At 45.8% G+C, this 15,707-nt stretch overlaps 1 protein-coding gene across 5 annotated transcripts in view; it reads left to right on the forward strand.

The window, feature by feature from the left end:
• The first annotated feature begins 442 nt into the window (after window positions 1–442).
• Window positions 443–15,707, forward strand: part of LOC120933758 (NACHT, LRR and PYD domains-containing protein 3-like) — a 534,782-nt gene continuing 519,517 nt past the window's right edge. For 4 of the 5 annotated variants that reach the window (XM_040347135.1, XM_040347137.1, XM_040347138.1 and 1 more), the window contains exon 1: window positions 443–527. The gene's annotated coding sequence lies outside the window, so the exon portion shown is untranslated. Of the gene's footprint in view, window positions 528–5,386; window positions 5,915–15,707 lie in introns of those variants that run through there. The other variant, XM_040347136.1, reaches the window with a different exon arrangement.

The following is a 15,707-nucleotide window of genomic DNA, read 5'->3' on the forward strand; positions in this document are numbered from 1 at the left end:
GCACTGCGGTCAGTTGGTCGTCTTTGAGTCAGTTTCGGCTTGAGGCCTAAGACCAGAGTTAGGTACAGCAGTGCTCATAAAACGTTTTAGAATGGTTACAAGTGTGTTAATGTGCCTGCAAAGTCCAGCACCAGCAGGGTTAAAAATATTGTATGTCAGGTCTAATAAAGGTTATGTGTGAAAATGTTATTTAATGTTATTTAATATTTAAAAGGTTATTTAAAATAAATGGAGGCTGCTACGGCCAGTTTTTACTCCAAAGATTACAGTAGTGGTGTCAGTTATTTATTAAGGTAAAGGTTGAGTAAAAAATGTGGGTCTTAGCAGATAAGGGGTTAATGTATTTATACCATAGTCAAGAACACGGAACAAAACCTGAGCACGGTACACAACAGAGGAAACAGGAGGGGGAGGGGGGGATCTGCGGGCAGAGCTGGGAAATGAAACTAAACTTGATGAAGAAATATTATAACCGACTTCCACATCACACAGCGAGATATCACCGAGACCAGAGGACGCAGAGTCAGGTATGAAGGATGATAATATACTGTGTATCCCATCTTTACCTATCTGTAAGAGGGGCAAATCTATCTAATGACCCCCGATATATGGAGCATTAGACCCACTGAGTACACTAACTTTCCAGTGTAATGTGGCCCTTCTCCACACTGACCATCAATGTAATGAGACCCAACCATTTTCACTTTTTTTATTTTCTCTGTCATTTACTATGCTTTAATTAAAAATAATAATAGCAATTATTATTATTATTATTATTATTATTATTATTATTATTATTATTATTATTATCAAAAATAATTTTCATGCATCTTAAGTTCAGATGCTGAATTCAAACTTTTTTTTTCTGCACCCTCAGGTTTATTGCACAATGACAAATAAAAACATCACATAGCAGGGCAAGAAGATTAACGTAACCTACTTTATTTAAATTGTTATCATTTTCAGCATTTTAAGAAATTCCAAACATCATCTTAAAACACATATCATACACTTTATCTTATTAGTTCCCATCCTCTACCCTCCAATAGCAAATTAGAGGGAGGAGGGCGGGGACAACATAAAAAGAAAACATAGAAAAAAAAAATCAAAGGAAAGAAAGATCAAAAATGGGGAAGCTAAAGGGGGAGTCCTATGACAAATGTAGATATAAAACTATCAAAGATGTGCAGAAAAAATAATATTAATCTATATTGATTAATAAATAGGGCTCTGACTTACTATCGGAATCCGAAATTATTTCATAATATAACTTGGTTTTCTCAAAGCGGATGTCCGCTAAAAAAGATATTAAAAGCCAGCAGCTACAAATACTGCAGCTGCTGACTTTTAATATCGGCACACTTACCTGTCCTGGAGTCCAGCGCCATCCGCAGCAGAGGACGAGCGACCGCTCATCACTCTGCTGCACCCCCGCCATCCTCGGTGAGGGAACCAGGAAGTCAAGCGCTCCGGCTTCACTGCCCGGTTCCCTACAGCGCATGTGCAAGTCGCGATGCGCCGTGCTGACTGGTTCCCACTGTGTTCTGGGAGCCGAGTGTTCCCAGAACACAACGGGGGGGGGGGGGGGTAGACGGGAGGTGACGTCCTGCCCACAGTCTACCCGCAGACTGTGTGGCCGGAAGTGGGTGCAAATACCTGTCTTTAGACAGGTATCTGCACCCCCCTCCCCCCTGAAAGGTGTCAAATGTGACACCGGAGGGGGGGAGGGTTCCGATCAGCGGAAGTTCCACTTTAAGGTGGAGCTCCACTTTGATTTCAAACCATTTTGCCCATATATTAAGTAATTTACTGGTCAGCCCTTTATTTCCACAAGTTATTTTTTCTATTAAACGGAGCTCATTAACCCTTCATAGCCACTGTGAAATAGAAGGCATTTAACATTTTCCCCATTATAGTGGGATCAGAGATTTACAAGCATTTAATAAGTATGGGGTCATCTTGTACTGCTCTGTTGTTTCATTCGTACAATGAAATACAAATATTAATGGTTCAAAGAAATCAGCTTTGCCGCCTCTTCTCAAGATGGGCGGATCTTAGGACAAAACCCCCCGTGTGTGGCTCGCTCTCCGCATTCCCGCCAGCAGAGGGACAAGGTTGAGTCAGACATTGCATGTAATTTTACTGGTGTATAATGCCATTGAGATAGGAGTTTGGCGGGCATATAAGAAAATATAAGAAAATTGTATGATCTCATTTTTTGTTTATCTGTAATTGTGATTTGTTAGTCTTTTTCCCACCAGCCTATATAGTCTGCGTACCCAGGGTTTTGCAGGATCATCAAAGCTTTAAAAAAAGGAAAATACAGTGTTGCAGTTGGTCTTTATATTGCATAATTGTTTCAATAGGATTCAATACTTTTAACAAATGAATGGGTTGTGGGAGATTCTGAATACATTGAGACAACTGTACATATCTCCACTGGTCCATAAATTTTGGCTGATCTGTTCCACATAGAGATTTAATTGTTTTCATTTTTTTATCTTTTAACCCCCCTGGCGGTATTCCCGAGTCTGGCTCGGGGTGGAATTTCAGGACCAAAAGTGGCAACCCCGAGCCAGACCTGGGAACGCCTTACAGAGTCCACAGGCAGAGTTTACGTACCTTGTCCCTGGATCCTGCAATGCCTCCCCGCTGTGTGATCGAGCAGTATCCTCCTCGCTTGATTCACAGTACCGAGTGCCGCCGAGCTCCGTTCCCTGTGACATTACGACGCACGGGGTCGGAGATCGGCGCCAAATTTAAAAAGGTAAACACAATACATAGATTACAGTACCGTATGTAAAAAATACACACCCCCTTTGTCCCTAGTGGTCTGCCCAGTGTCCTACATGCACTTTTATATAATAAAAACTGTTCTTTCTGCCTGGAAACTGGAGATTGTCCATAGCAAACAAAAAGCATCCCTTTATGTCAAAAGTGGTTTTAGAGCTGCTAGAAAACAGCGATAATAAATTAGAATCACTTGCAGAATTGAGCGATAGTGATTTGTGGGGAAATTCATCGTCAAAAAATGAAAAGTAATAATTTTTATTATTATTATTATATTATGTGTTAGAATTATTTATATTTATTTATTATATTATAATTTATGATTTTGTGTTTCACATTTTATTATACCCGGGATGTCTACTAGACTCTTGTTTGGTCAGATTTAAGTGAGTTATTCCTAAGAATTGCAGGCCTACAATATAAAACGCCAAATTTCACTGCAAAATAATGGTACCGCTTTCAGCATCTAAAATCTGAAATAATCATACCGCCAGGGACGTTAATACTTAATGTAATAACGGTGTCACTCTGGAAACCATGATTCAAAGCCTTTATCCAGGGCTCCCGGCACAAAATATTCATGTTTCAACAAGGGCATTAGTGGGGAATTATATTTCCACCCGTATCGAGTATGCAGGGAGTCCCATATTGCCAGGGTTGATTTAATCAAGGGTGATATTGTGGGCACCAGCCCTCTCAGTGATTGTGGTATCCATGGGACTGCTGATAAATCGGTATCTTCCAATGCCATTTTAAGTTCCCCCCAGAGTCTAGTGGGCCAAATCCACAAAAGGGATACGACGGCGTAACTGCTGTTACTCTGTCGTATCCCTGTTCCTAACTATGGAACTGATCCACAGAATCAGTTTTCCATAGTTAGTGAGAAGATCTGGCATGTGTAATTGAATTACACTGCCGGATCTTAGGATGCAGTACCGCATCCGCCGCTGGGGGCATTTCGTGTCGAAATTCCGCCTCGGGTATGCAAATTAGCACTTACGGAGATCCACAAAGCTTTTCAGCTTCGTTTTTTCTCCGTAAGTTTTAGTTTGCATACGCAAAATTAGGGCTGCTTTTACAAGGTGTAAAGTTAGTACACCATGTAAAAGCAGACCTTTCTGTCCAGCGACGCAATTTTTTTTACGTCACGAGCATGCGCAGTACGGCCGGCGCGGGAGCGCGCCTATTTTAAATGGGAATCGCCCCCATTACAATAGGAACGCCTTGCGCCGGCGGAATTTAAGTTACACAGCCCAAAATTTCTAGGTAAGTGCTTTGTGGATCGGGCACTTAGGTAGAAATTTTAAGGCAGTGTAACTTAAATGGAAAAAATTTAGTTAGGCAGGCTCTTTGTGGATTTGGCCCTAGTATTTTTAGCATATTTCCAGTCTGCCAAACGGGTTAGTGCAATTGCTTAGTAATATAATTTGAAGTTTGGTAAAGCCAATCCCCCTAATTTTTTAGGACGGTACAAAATGTTTCAGGATATTCTATTACTCTGTCTCTCCTAAATATAGTGTGCTATAGAAGACTGTAACAGAAAAAGAAAAAACCCAAAGGGACACCAAAGGGTATCATTTGGAATATATATAGGACATGGGGAAGGACATTCATTTTAATGACATTGATCTTACTTATCCAAGAATGGCAGAGGGAGGACCATTTACAGTACAGATCAAAAGTTTGGACACACCTTCTCATTCAAAGAATTTTCTTTATTTTCATGACTATAAAAATTGTAGATTCACACTGAAGGCATGAAAACTATGAATGAACACATGTGGAATTATACATAACAAAAAAGTGTGACACAACTGAAAATATATTTCATATTCTAGGTTCTTCAAAGTCGCCACCTTTTGCTTTGATTACTGCTTGGCACACTCTTGGCATTCTCTTGATGAGCTTCAGGAGGTAGTCACCTGGCGCAGCACCCCATCCCTCTCCTTCTTGGTCAAATAGCCCTTCCCCCGCCTGGAGGTGTGTTTGGGGTCATTGTCCTGTTGAAAAATAAATGATGGTCCAACTAAACGCAAACCGGATGGAATAGCATGCCGCTGCAAGATGCTGTGGTAGCCATGCTGGTTCAGTATGCCTTCAATTTTGATTAAATTCCCAACAGTGTCACCAGCAAAGCACCCCCACACCATCACACCTCCTCCTCCATGCTTCACGGTGGGAACCAGGAATGTAGAGTCCATCCGTTTACCTTTTCTGCATCGCACAAAGACATGGGGGTTGGAACCAAAGATCTCAAGTTTGGACTCATCAGACCAAAGCACAGATTTCCACTGGTCTAATGTCCATTCCTTGTGTTCTTTATCCCAAACAAGTCTCTTCTGCTTGTTGCCTTTCTTTAGCAGTGGTTTCCTAGCAGATATTCTACCATGAAGGCCGGATTCACACAGTCTCCTCTTATCAGTTCTAGAGATGGGTCTGCTGCAAAAGGTGGAAGAACCTAGAATATGAAATATATTTTCAGTTGTTTCACACTTTTTTGTTCTGTATAATTCCACATGTGTTCATTCATAGTTGTGATGCCTTCAGTGTGAATCTACAATTTTCATAGTCATGAAAATAAAGAAAACTCTTTGAATGAGAAGGTGCGTCCAAACTTTTGGTCTGTACTGTATGTAAGTCTAGTTAAATTTCTTTAAGCAGTTTGAGATGTTGTATTGGAATAAGTTGGTGAGAGTCGGTGTAAAATGGAAACCATAAGGTTTTTAAAATGTCAGCTTCATGCGTAGGTATTGATATATTTAATATTTCAGATCTTAAAATTGGATATATTTTGAAATTCCTGCATTAACCCTAATATATTTGGCAATGTAAACTTAGGTTGTTGAATTTCCAGAGTGAAGAGTCTCTCCTCCTTTAGTGAATGGTGTGTGTAGGTGTTGGTGTGTCTGTGTGATTATTGTGGAGATGTTATGAAGAATCACCGAGGAGAGCGCCAAAACACGGAGCCAAGTCTGAGTACGGTACACAGTAAAGGAAATAGGAGGGGGAGGGGAGGATCTGAGGGCAGAGCTGGGAAATGAAACTAATCTTAATGAAGAAATATTCTAAGCGACTTCCACATCACACAGTGAGATATCACCGAGACCAGAGGACACAGAGTCAGGTATGGAGGATGATAATATACTGTGTATCCCATCTTTACCTATCTGTAAAAATATAATGACCACCCCCATACATGGAGCATTAGACCCACTGAGTACACTGACATTCCAGTGTAATGTTTATTTCCCATTTTATTTTATAACAAATAACCAATAATTTTCTATATCATTTTTTTTCTTGTCCTCCTTCATTTTACCTTCTATACATAAAACTATGCAATGTCCATCTAGGAATAATAAATTATAAAATTAAAAAGTACCTTCTGTGTACTAATCAAAAGCCAGCCGTAGGTTAAAATCTCGGCTGGTTCAGCAGGGACAAGATTTAAACCATGTATGGGCTGGCTGATTGCTAGCGAATATTATAACCACTAGCAGTAATCACTGCGTTCTCCCTGGAGGGATTTCTCTTCCTGCCCCACCACCAGGAGAACACAGTAGCTCTCAGTGGTTGCAGGAAAGATTTGCCTATTAGACAAGTCAGCTAAAAAAGGTTAAAGCACTACCCAATGAATTGTGTGTGTGGTGTGTGTGTGTGGGCAGTAGGGAAAGTGATCACCCGAGGATTCCAGCTCATACAATATCTTGAGGGATCTTGGAAGTGTGTGTGTGATTCACTTGGCTGCTACACAACCTTTAGAATTTGCCAGATTGTATACAAAATATTCGTTTTTGCTAATGTGTGTCCAGCCAGCTAGATTTTAGGAAATTTTAGGCGACTCTCCCTCTAATGGTGGCAGGAAGTATTGCAGGCAGTGGTAACTTTAAAGTGGAGTTCCACCCTCCACCTTCACTCCCGTGAATCGGAAGCCTCCCCGCTCCAGTGTCACATTTGACACCTTTCAGGGAGGAGGGGGGTGCAGATACCTGTCTAAAGACAGGTATTTGCACCCACTTCCAGTCACACAGTTTGCGGGTAGACTGCGGGCAGGACGTCACCTCCCGTCCCCCGTTGTGTTCTGGGAAACACTCGGCTCCCAGAACACAGCGGGAGCCAGTCAGCATGGCGCATCACGGCTCACACATGTGCCATAGGGAACCGGGCAGTGAAGCCCAAGCGCTTCACTTCCTGGTTCCCTCACCGAGGATGGCGGGGGCAGCAGAGTGACGAGCGATCGCTGGTCCTTTGCTGCGGACAGTGCTGGACTCCAGGACAGGTAAGTGTGCCGATATTAAAAGTCATCAGCTGCAGTATTTGTACCTGCTAACTTTTAATATTTTTTTTCAGCGGACATCTGCTTTAAAGCGGAAGTCCACATAAACAAGGAACCTCCGCTTTTTAGAACCCTCAGAACCTCAGGAATTGGTCCATGACCACACGCTCCACTATTTGTGGCGCAGACAGGGACTCCGTCTGCAGCCATTTCCACACCAGGTGGATTAGATCAAACATCTGTGATCTTTAGGGCCTCTCATCTTGGAAGAACCAGCTGTGGACCCGCTGTGCTCGAACGGCCAAGGTGACACCGAGTCGCGCCAGGATTTCCCACTTGACCTTCTCATAGTCTCCCGCTTCTGCTGACTCCAGATCATAGTAGGCCTTCTGTGATTCTCCAGAAAGCAAGGGGGCGATCAGTCCTGCCCATTGGGTTTGAGGCCACCCTTCCCTCTCAGCGGTCCGTTCAAATGTTATTAGAAAGGACTCCGAATCATCATCTGCAGTCATCTTAGAGTGAGCTTGTCTCCAATATCCATAATTTTCACAGGTGCCCACTGTGCTAGCGTCTCCATAACCTCAGTCAGGGTTTTCCTATCCGCTTTTTGCAGCAGTGGCAAGCTGTTCAAACAGCCTCTGCGATTGCTGCTGTACAGCACCAATCTGTTGGCACAGCGCCTTGGTTTGCTCCTGTGCGATAGTGTTGTGCAGCGTTTGCTTGCTGCTGTGCAGCATTGGATAACACCAATTGCTTGAGGATTTTCTCCATGTTTTTTTCTCTTTAGGTACTGGTCTTTAAGGTAGTAACTTACTACAGCTGCCTGCATTCTCCACCATATGTAACCTGGGGGGATAGGTAGCAGGTACAAAAGCTCCCTAGGATGAGCTGGCACAGATACCAAGTCCATAGGATAAGTGAAACACAATGCAGTGTTTATTGGTGCAATATACAAATTTGCAGAAAAAACAAACAGAACAAAAAAATAGTTAAACAAAAACCTAGTCGTGTCTCGGCTCTAACTAAACTATATATACAGGCCCTCACTACCAAGCTGAGCAAGCCTACAGCTTGTCAGCTTTCACATAAACTGCTCCAAAAGTTTTCACCAACCTTCTTGCTCTCACAGACCAACACTATCTGTGTTTCCTAGGCAGAGCAAAGGCTGTCTGCTCAGGTGAGCTTAAATTGGCCTGGGAGAGAGGGTCAAGACCCAAACTGGATCCTGGATCCTGAATCAGAGATCCCTGAATATGTAAGAGGAGCCTGGGAGATGTATAAACCCCGAACAGGACTTTCCCAGGCTCTCTCTGGGATGCTCTGCTACAACGGTTAATACTACTCATCATTTCTTCCCAGGAAATGCGATTATTTTCATTATTGTTATTTTTCAGATCATTTTTGTGGGGTGCATTTATGTGAGTAAAGATATTTAGGTAGATTCAGGTAGATTGGTGCATATTTGGGCCGGCGTAACGCAACGTATATGCGCTACGCCGGCATAAGCAAAGTTGATTATTCACAAAGCACTTGCTCGCCAATGTGCGCTGGCCGAACCTAAACTTGGAGGCTTAAGCCGGTGTAAGTGGAAGTGGGTGTGAACTTATGCAAATGATTGTGTGAGCGTGGTGCAGTGGCTTACGCCCAGCCTAACTTCAAAGGAGCATGCGCAGTGATGTCTAAGCCGGAGCGCTTTCTTGTGCGCATGCGCGCATCTAGGTCAGCCGAACTTCCCGTTGTACGCCGGCCTATTGGCTTGCGTCGAGCTCATAAATACCTGCTTTCCCCCCTGAGCGTGGTAATTTTGCCCCCAGCTTGTTTATTTTTTCTGTCTGATGGCTGCTCCTGTCATCAAGAGAATTTTTTTTTACTGCCCAGGAGAGGGCTATCATCATCTCTGGGATGGAGGAGTTTGATGAGCTCCTCCATGGACCTGAAATTCGAAATACCACCCGTGCCAGGAGGCAGGAGATCCTGGACACCATAGCCACTAGGGTCAATGCCCTTGGCAATGTCCCCCGCCTTGCAAAGGACATACTTAAAAAAATTAATGACATGCGGCTTCGTGTGCAGGAGAAGCTCGCAAAAATCAATAAGCACCAGACTGGCACTGGGGGTGGACCACCCTGTGATGTTGAGCTCACCCCGGAGGATGAGAGGATCGCCTGGTGTCTGCATAGGGAGCAGGTGGAGGGAGTAGAAGGGTTTTATTCCCGGGAAGAGGTCTTGAGGACAGGTAAGTGTGTTTTATATTTCCTATCTGGTGTGTAGCATGTGTGGGTGGGGGAAGGGAACATGTGAGTGGTCCCCTAACATGTGACTGCTTTATGTCATCCACAGATGTGCAGGAGGGGCGGGCACATCTGGTGTCTGTGGCCGTCCCACCACATTGTCCGAGGAGCCTCAGGAAGACCCCCAAGATACTGTGGTGATGGGGACTGTCCACACCACTCCTATTGAGGTGGTGTTGGATGAATCAGTGGACCTAGGCCAGATTGGTCTTATCATTGAGGAGTCCATGTTCATGGTTGGGCCCTCTAACACCTCTACCCCCATGATAGTAAGCCCCTGTCCATCACCCACCAGCAGGGCAACCACCTCAAGGGGCTCCCCATACACCCGCTCAGTCGCCTCTTCTGGGTCCAGGAAGGTAACCAGGAAGACAAGGGGTGTAGCGGTGGATGTCCAGGACCAGATTGCCCAGGATCAAAGCCAACAGACCTGGCATATGGGGGATATTGCCGGGCACCTCCGGAAGATGGCTGACGATGCTGGACAACTAAGGGAGGCAGTGCAGGAGGTGAGCTGCAACAGCTCTGCAGTAGCCACCTGTGTGGTTGACCTGCAGGCCACCACTGCCAACCTTGTCAACAAAGTGGATTGCCTTATTGAGGCTGTTAAGGCAAATACCACTGCCGTACAGGAGGAGGGGAGACGGAGGCAGCGGACTGAGAGGGCTAACCTCACCCGACAGCTGAAGATGCAGGCCCAGACCAACATGTTCCTCAGCCGAATAGCCGTTGCCTTAGAGGCCAGGCAGCTGTCACCTGCCAGGACTGGGCCACCTGCGGATGAGCCACCTCCCGATCTCCCCCCCCCCCAGGCCCCCCCAGGCAGCTGAGGAGCTCAGGTGATGAGCTTTTTTTTTTTTGGTTCTGCTCAGGTGATGAGCTTTTTTTTTTTTGGTTCTGCTCAGGTGATGAGCTTTTTTTTTTTTTTGGTTCTGCTCAGGTGATGAGTTCCTTTGATTTGTGCAAGCACACAGTGAGGAGTGCTGCTACAGTGTGACTGGTGTGTGAATGGGGGGGGGTGTCACTCCTGCTGGCAAAGGGGTGTCACCCTCTGCCATGTGAAAGGTGTATGAATGTACAGTGACATAATTGGAGCCTTGGCGTGGCGTTGCTGCTCCAAAGTCCTGTGTGGTGTACTTCGGTCTAATCCAATTTGATGAGGATGTGGGGGGTGTGTGCTAGGGACCACAGTGGTGTGCATGCATGCATTCTCATTGTGCCATGTTTAATGTGTGTTTTTAACGTGAAAAGATGTCTTCTGTGAGGCGTCTTCTGATTTCTGCTCCCACAGCAGACGGGGTAGCCTCGGTTAGGGGGGGATTGTGTGGTTCAGGGGTCAGGTCATCACGTATGTCAATCTGCAGGCCCTTTCTCATGGCGAAGTTGTGCAGCATGCAACATGCCCCGATGATCTGGCACACAGTTTGGGGAATGCAACAGGCTCCCCCCAGACTTATCCAGGCATCGGAAACGGGACGTCAGGAGGCCAAAGGTGCGTTCCACCACTCCACGGGTACGTGCGTGTGCTTCATTGTATTTTCTCTCTCCTGGGGTTTGGGGATTCCGGAATGGAGTCATGAGATGGGGCCCAAGTGCATATCCAGAGTCACCTGGAAGGGAAAAGACAGGAGGATGTTAGTCGTGCATGTGCCCCTCGTGATGTCTGCATCATGGGGTCGGACAGTCATGCCTGACTCCCATGTCACTCACCAACCAGCCAGCTGTCCCCATACACGTTCTGTTCAAATTCTGTTGGGATGGGGCTTTGACGGTATATGAAGCTGTCGTGGCAGGACCCGGGGTGTTTGGCACGGACGTGCCATATGAGGCATTGGGCATCAGCTATCACCTGTACGTTGATGGAATACCAGTGCTTCCGATTGCAGTATAGGTGCTCTGTCTCACGGGGGGCTATAGTGCCACATGTGTGCAATCAATGGCCCCCACGGTGCGTGGGAATCTGTCAATTCTGTAGAAATCCTCCATTGCCTTCTGCTGCAGATGCTGATGAAGTGGTGGGACATGCATCTCAGGATTGCGGGGACAACCTGGTCACACATCTGCTCATGCTGGTTTGTGACTTCCCAGACAAGACTCCACTTGTGCGCTGAAAAGATCCACTGGCAAGGAAATGCAGTGTTGCTAATACCTTGACCAGTGGCTGCACTGCATGTGCGCGATGTGTCTTGCTGGCGATGTCATCATGCAGGGTTCTGGCTAATTCCAGGATGGCATCAGGGCTGAATCTGAAGATGCGATACACCTCTGATTCCCCCATGTCAAAGATGTTCATGCGCGTGCGGTATATCTGCTCCCGTGCCCTCCTACGAGTCCGTGGACCCATTAGTAGTGCAAGGAGCACGCCTGCCCCTGGCATGTTGGCACACAGATGTGTTGTCCTGCAAGTGTGGGTGCTCTGCTTGCTCAGCTCATCTGTAACGCTGCTGCTGTAGCTGCTCTCCAGCTGACCTGTGTCCGTCTGGTGCAAAGTTATTCCACCTTTTTGATGGAATAACTTTCGGCCTGACGTAACACTTGCGCGCATCGGGCTTAGCCTATGTCGGGCGCACTTACATTCGCGAATCGCCGTATCTCCGTAATTTGCATATTTAAATAGGAAATCAATGCGAGTGGAAGAGGCGTCGCGCCCAGTGACGTCTCCAGCTTTCATATTTAGGGGGGGCACATGGGGGGACAGGGGCTAAAGTAGGGGGGCCAACTATAAAATGCAATTATATATATATATATATATATATATATATATATATATATATATATATATATATTTCTCCTGGGGCCCTTTACTACGATCCCACAACGGGCCCTTTCACATTTTCTGCAGTGAGCTACCTTCCTACTATACTGGGGCCCCCCATGGTGGCAGAAAACAAGAGATATATGTTACCAGCACACCAAGAAAATATAAGGGTCCAAAGCAGTGGGAGAACTCTCAGGGTTGCAAAGGTTGTCTTGCCACCGGGGCCTGGTGTTCTGCCCCTGTGAGGTTCCCCAGCTGTCCTGTCCCTGCTATTGACAGCGCTGGTCTGGCATCTGTCTCCTTGGCAGCAGAGGCAGTCTATTAGGACCTAGTGCTGGTGACATTATGGGTGCATGCAGGGGAAGGCTGGCACTATTGGTTATAGAGCGCTTTCCGGATTCAGAAAGGACTTACGACGGCGTATCTCCAGATACGCCGTCGTAAGTCCAAATGAGCGCCGTCGTATCTATGCGCTGATTCATAAAGGCAGTTATGCCTGAATTTTGCCAAGATACAACCGACGTAAGTCTCTTACGTCGTCGTATCTTGGGTGCATATTTACGCTGGCCGCTAGGGGCACCTCCGTAGATTTATAAATATGCAAATGACCTAGATACGCTGATTCAGAAACGTACTTGCGCCCGTCGGATTTATCTACGCCGTTTACTTTAGGCGTATGTCCATCGTAAGTTTACCCCTCATAAAGCAGGGGTAAGTCATGTTAAGGTATGGACGTCTGAAACGTCGGAACAGCGTTGTATTTTACGTCGTTTGCGTAAGTCGTACGTGAATGGGGCTGGGCGTAGGTTACGTTCACGTCGACAAAGCATTGAGCCGATGTATCTTAGGGAGTATTTGCGACGTGATTCTGAGCATGCGCCGTTCGATCGGACATGCATTTACATGGGGTCACGCTTCATTACAATACAACACGTCCACTGCCTTGCTACTTTGAATTACGCGGGCTTACGCCGGCCCATTTACGATACGCCGACGTAACTTTGGGAGCAAGTGCTTTCTGAATACAGTACTTGCCTCTCAATGTTACGTTGGCGTAGCGCATAGGAGATGCGTTACGCCCGCTCAAAGATACTACAATGTATCTGAATCACAGCCAGTATTTATTAGCATCAAGAGTACAACCACACACATATATATATATATATATATATATATATATATAATCAAACATATGTTCCGCAGCCGTGTGGGCTCTATGCCTGTAAAGTGTGGGCTTTGATCAATAAAATCTCTGATATTTAACACTAGGATTTGACTGGGAGCATCACCTGGAATGCATCACGATCAGCATGTCAGAGAAGATCCACTGCTGCTAAGCAACCTGCAGGGAGCTCAACTGTCTACAACCAATAGAGATGGGCTCAGGTGTGTTTGAAATCCCACATGCCCGATCCCACCAGGAAGCCAACACTCCACAGTGCTAATCACAGCCAGCGAGACATTTCCTGATCTGTGCAGCTTCAGACAGGGAAATGTCTCACTGCCTGTGATTAGCGCTGTGCAGTGTCGGCTTCCTGGCAGGCTCTGGCAGGTGGAATTTTGAACATGCCCCAGCCCATCTCTAACAACAAATTGTTCTGGCCCTCCTGTACATCAGCCCCATAAAGTAACCAGCTCTGGGTTCCAATGTGCTGCCGCCGCTGCCATGGAGACAGAGACCAGCGCTGTGAATAGCCAGGACAGGACAGCAACTGTGGTTATTCCAGCAGTGGTTCACACTGGGAGGATTCCCCCATCCACCTATAATGTGTAGATGGGGGAATTGGATAATTTCTTTTTTTTTTTTCATTCAACCTAATAGTTGAATGAAAAAAAGTGATCAATGTATGGGCTGCCTAAGAGCTAAGACTAGACATAGACAGTTTAAATCTCAGCTGGTTCAGCAGGAACTGGCTGAAATTTTAACCATTAATGAGCAGATTCTCTTATAATTATCACTAGTGGTTTCTGTATAGCCACTGGTGATAATCACTGTTTGTCGGGAGAATACAATTGCTGGGCAGGGGGGATATTCCCCTGTCACCACTGTCTGTGTTGATGGGGGAATCATGCAAGTTTCTTTCCTGCAATCTGTGGATGTATGAAAGAAATATGCACTGTATATTACCTGACTAACTGAAAGTGAAAGTGTAACAGAATGGCCCGTGACACCCAGAGACTTTTGAAGGATGGGGGGTACTCCTGTGGCAGCGTCACTAATGACTCTTGGGTCTAGGGTCATCATGTGCCCCTTTTGGGCATAGGGTGACTGAGAAATGATAATGATAAATTACATGAGATGGGACATTACTGATAATTCATGTTTTGCAGGATATCTTGAAATATTACAAGTTGTTAAAGTCTGACTCCGACAGGTCAATAGAGTGTTTTCATTCAACGTGGGGACACATGCTTTTGAGGTGTTAATTGAGTCTGCTCCTAGACATTCCATTGTGTGGTGCTAATACTGTTTTGTGTCCATTGTGCTAATTAAGTCTGCTCCTAAGACCTGTTCATTGTGTATGCTAATGAAGCTGTTAAGATGTGGAATGTGACTTGTCAAGCTGTAGTAATTAACCCCTCTAAATGCGGAGCCAGACCATCTGGGTAATGAGTAGTAATTAACTCATTGGAATGTCATTATCTAAAAGAATGTGTATGAAGCCCCCCATTGTGTGATGTGTGGGTGGAGTGTGTATTTGTCCCTGTGATTAACTGTAATATGCTTGTACTGTATATAACAAAGCTAGATTACCATTAAAGGATTCATTCATTCATTCATTTTGGAACCAGTACCAGAGCTTGTGTTGTCTCAGTTATTCTGGGAAATGAAATGGGTTGTGTCTGATGTCTGTTGGACTGTTGGATAAGCTGTCGTGGGGCGATGGAATAGAGTATCGTAAACGGTGGTGACCATTACAGAAAGTAAATTGTGAATGTCTTGAAAGAACAGGAGAGGGGGAGGGAGACAGATGGGGGGAGAAGGGATGGAGATAATGCAGTTCAGTGATTACAGTGTACTGCAGTCTGCAGTGCACACACTTACCCACGGTCCAGGCTAGAATCTCAGGCATCATTCACACACAGCCAGGAATGCTGCTGATTTTCATATTTCCCACCCACACATCCCCTCTCTTCAGATACAGCACACCAGGATAGCGTGGGCGGGACTGAAAGGAGGAGGAGGAGCTGTATTCCTTCCTGCTCGTATGTGAGGAGAGTGGGGGGGGGGTGGCTGGACTCGCTGGTCTGTAAAAGAGTGTCATAGACTGACACTCGGCTCAGCTTGCAGTCACCACTCTCGGAATTTACAGGCTGGTTCTCCTGTTTTAAGGATGGGAGAAATCAGTCTGTTTTTTCAGTAACTGAGATGAAGGCTTGGGCCCCCCCTCCCCCACAGTGCTCATGGAGTCCTTTCTGCAACTCGCTCTTCTCCGTGCCAATAAGGATGCAGGGAAATTAGCAGATCGGGCTGCTGTGGTTGTGTGAGAGCTCGCATTATGCAGTGTCAGTGAGCAGAGGGAGGGGGGGAAAGAATGCCCCTCAGAGCTGACTTGGGACGCTCTCCCTCTCAGGAGAGACTGTTACTCCA

Source organism: Rana temporaria, chromosome 3 (genome assembly GCF_905171775.1).
Source record: "Rana temporaria chromosome 3, aRanTem1.1, whole genome shotgun sequence".
Taxonomy (NCBI): Eukaryota; Metazoa; Chordata; class Amphibia; order Anura; family Ranidae; genus Rana; species Rana temporaria.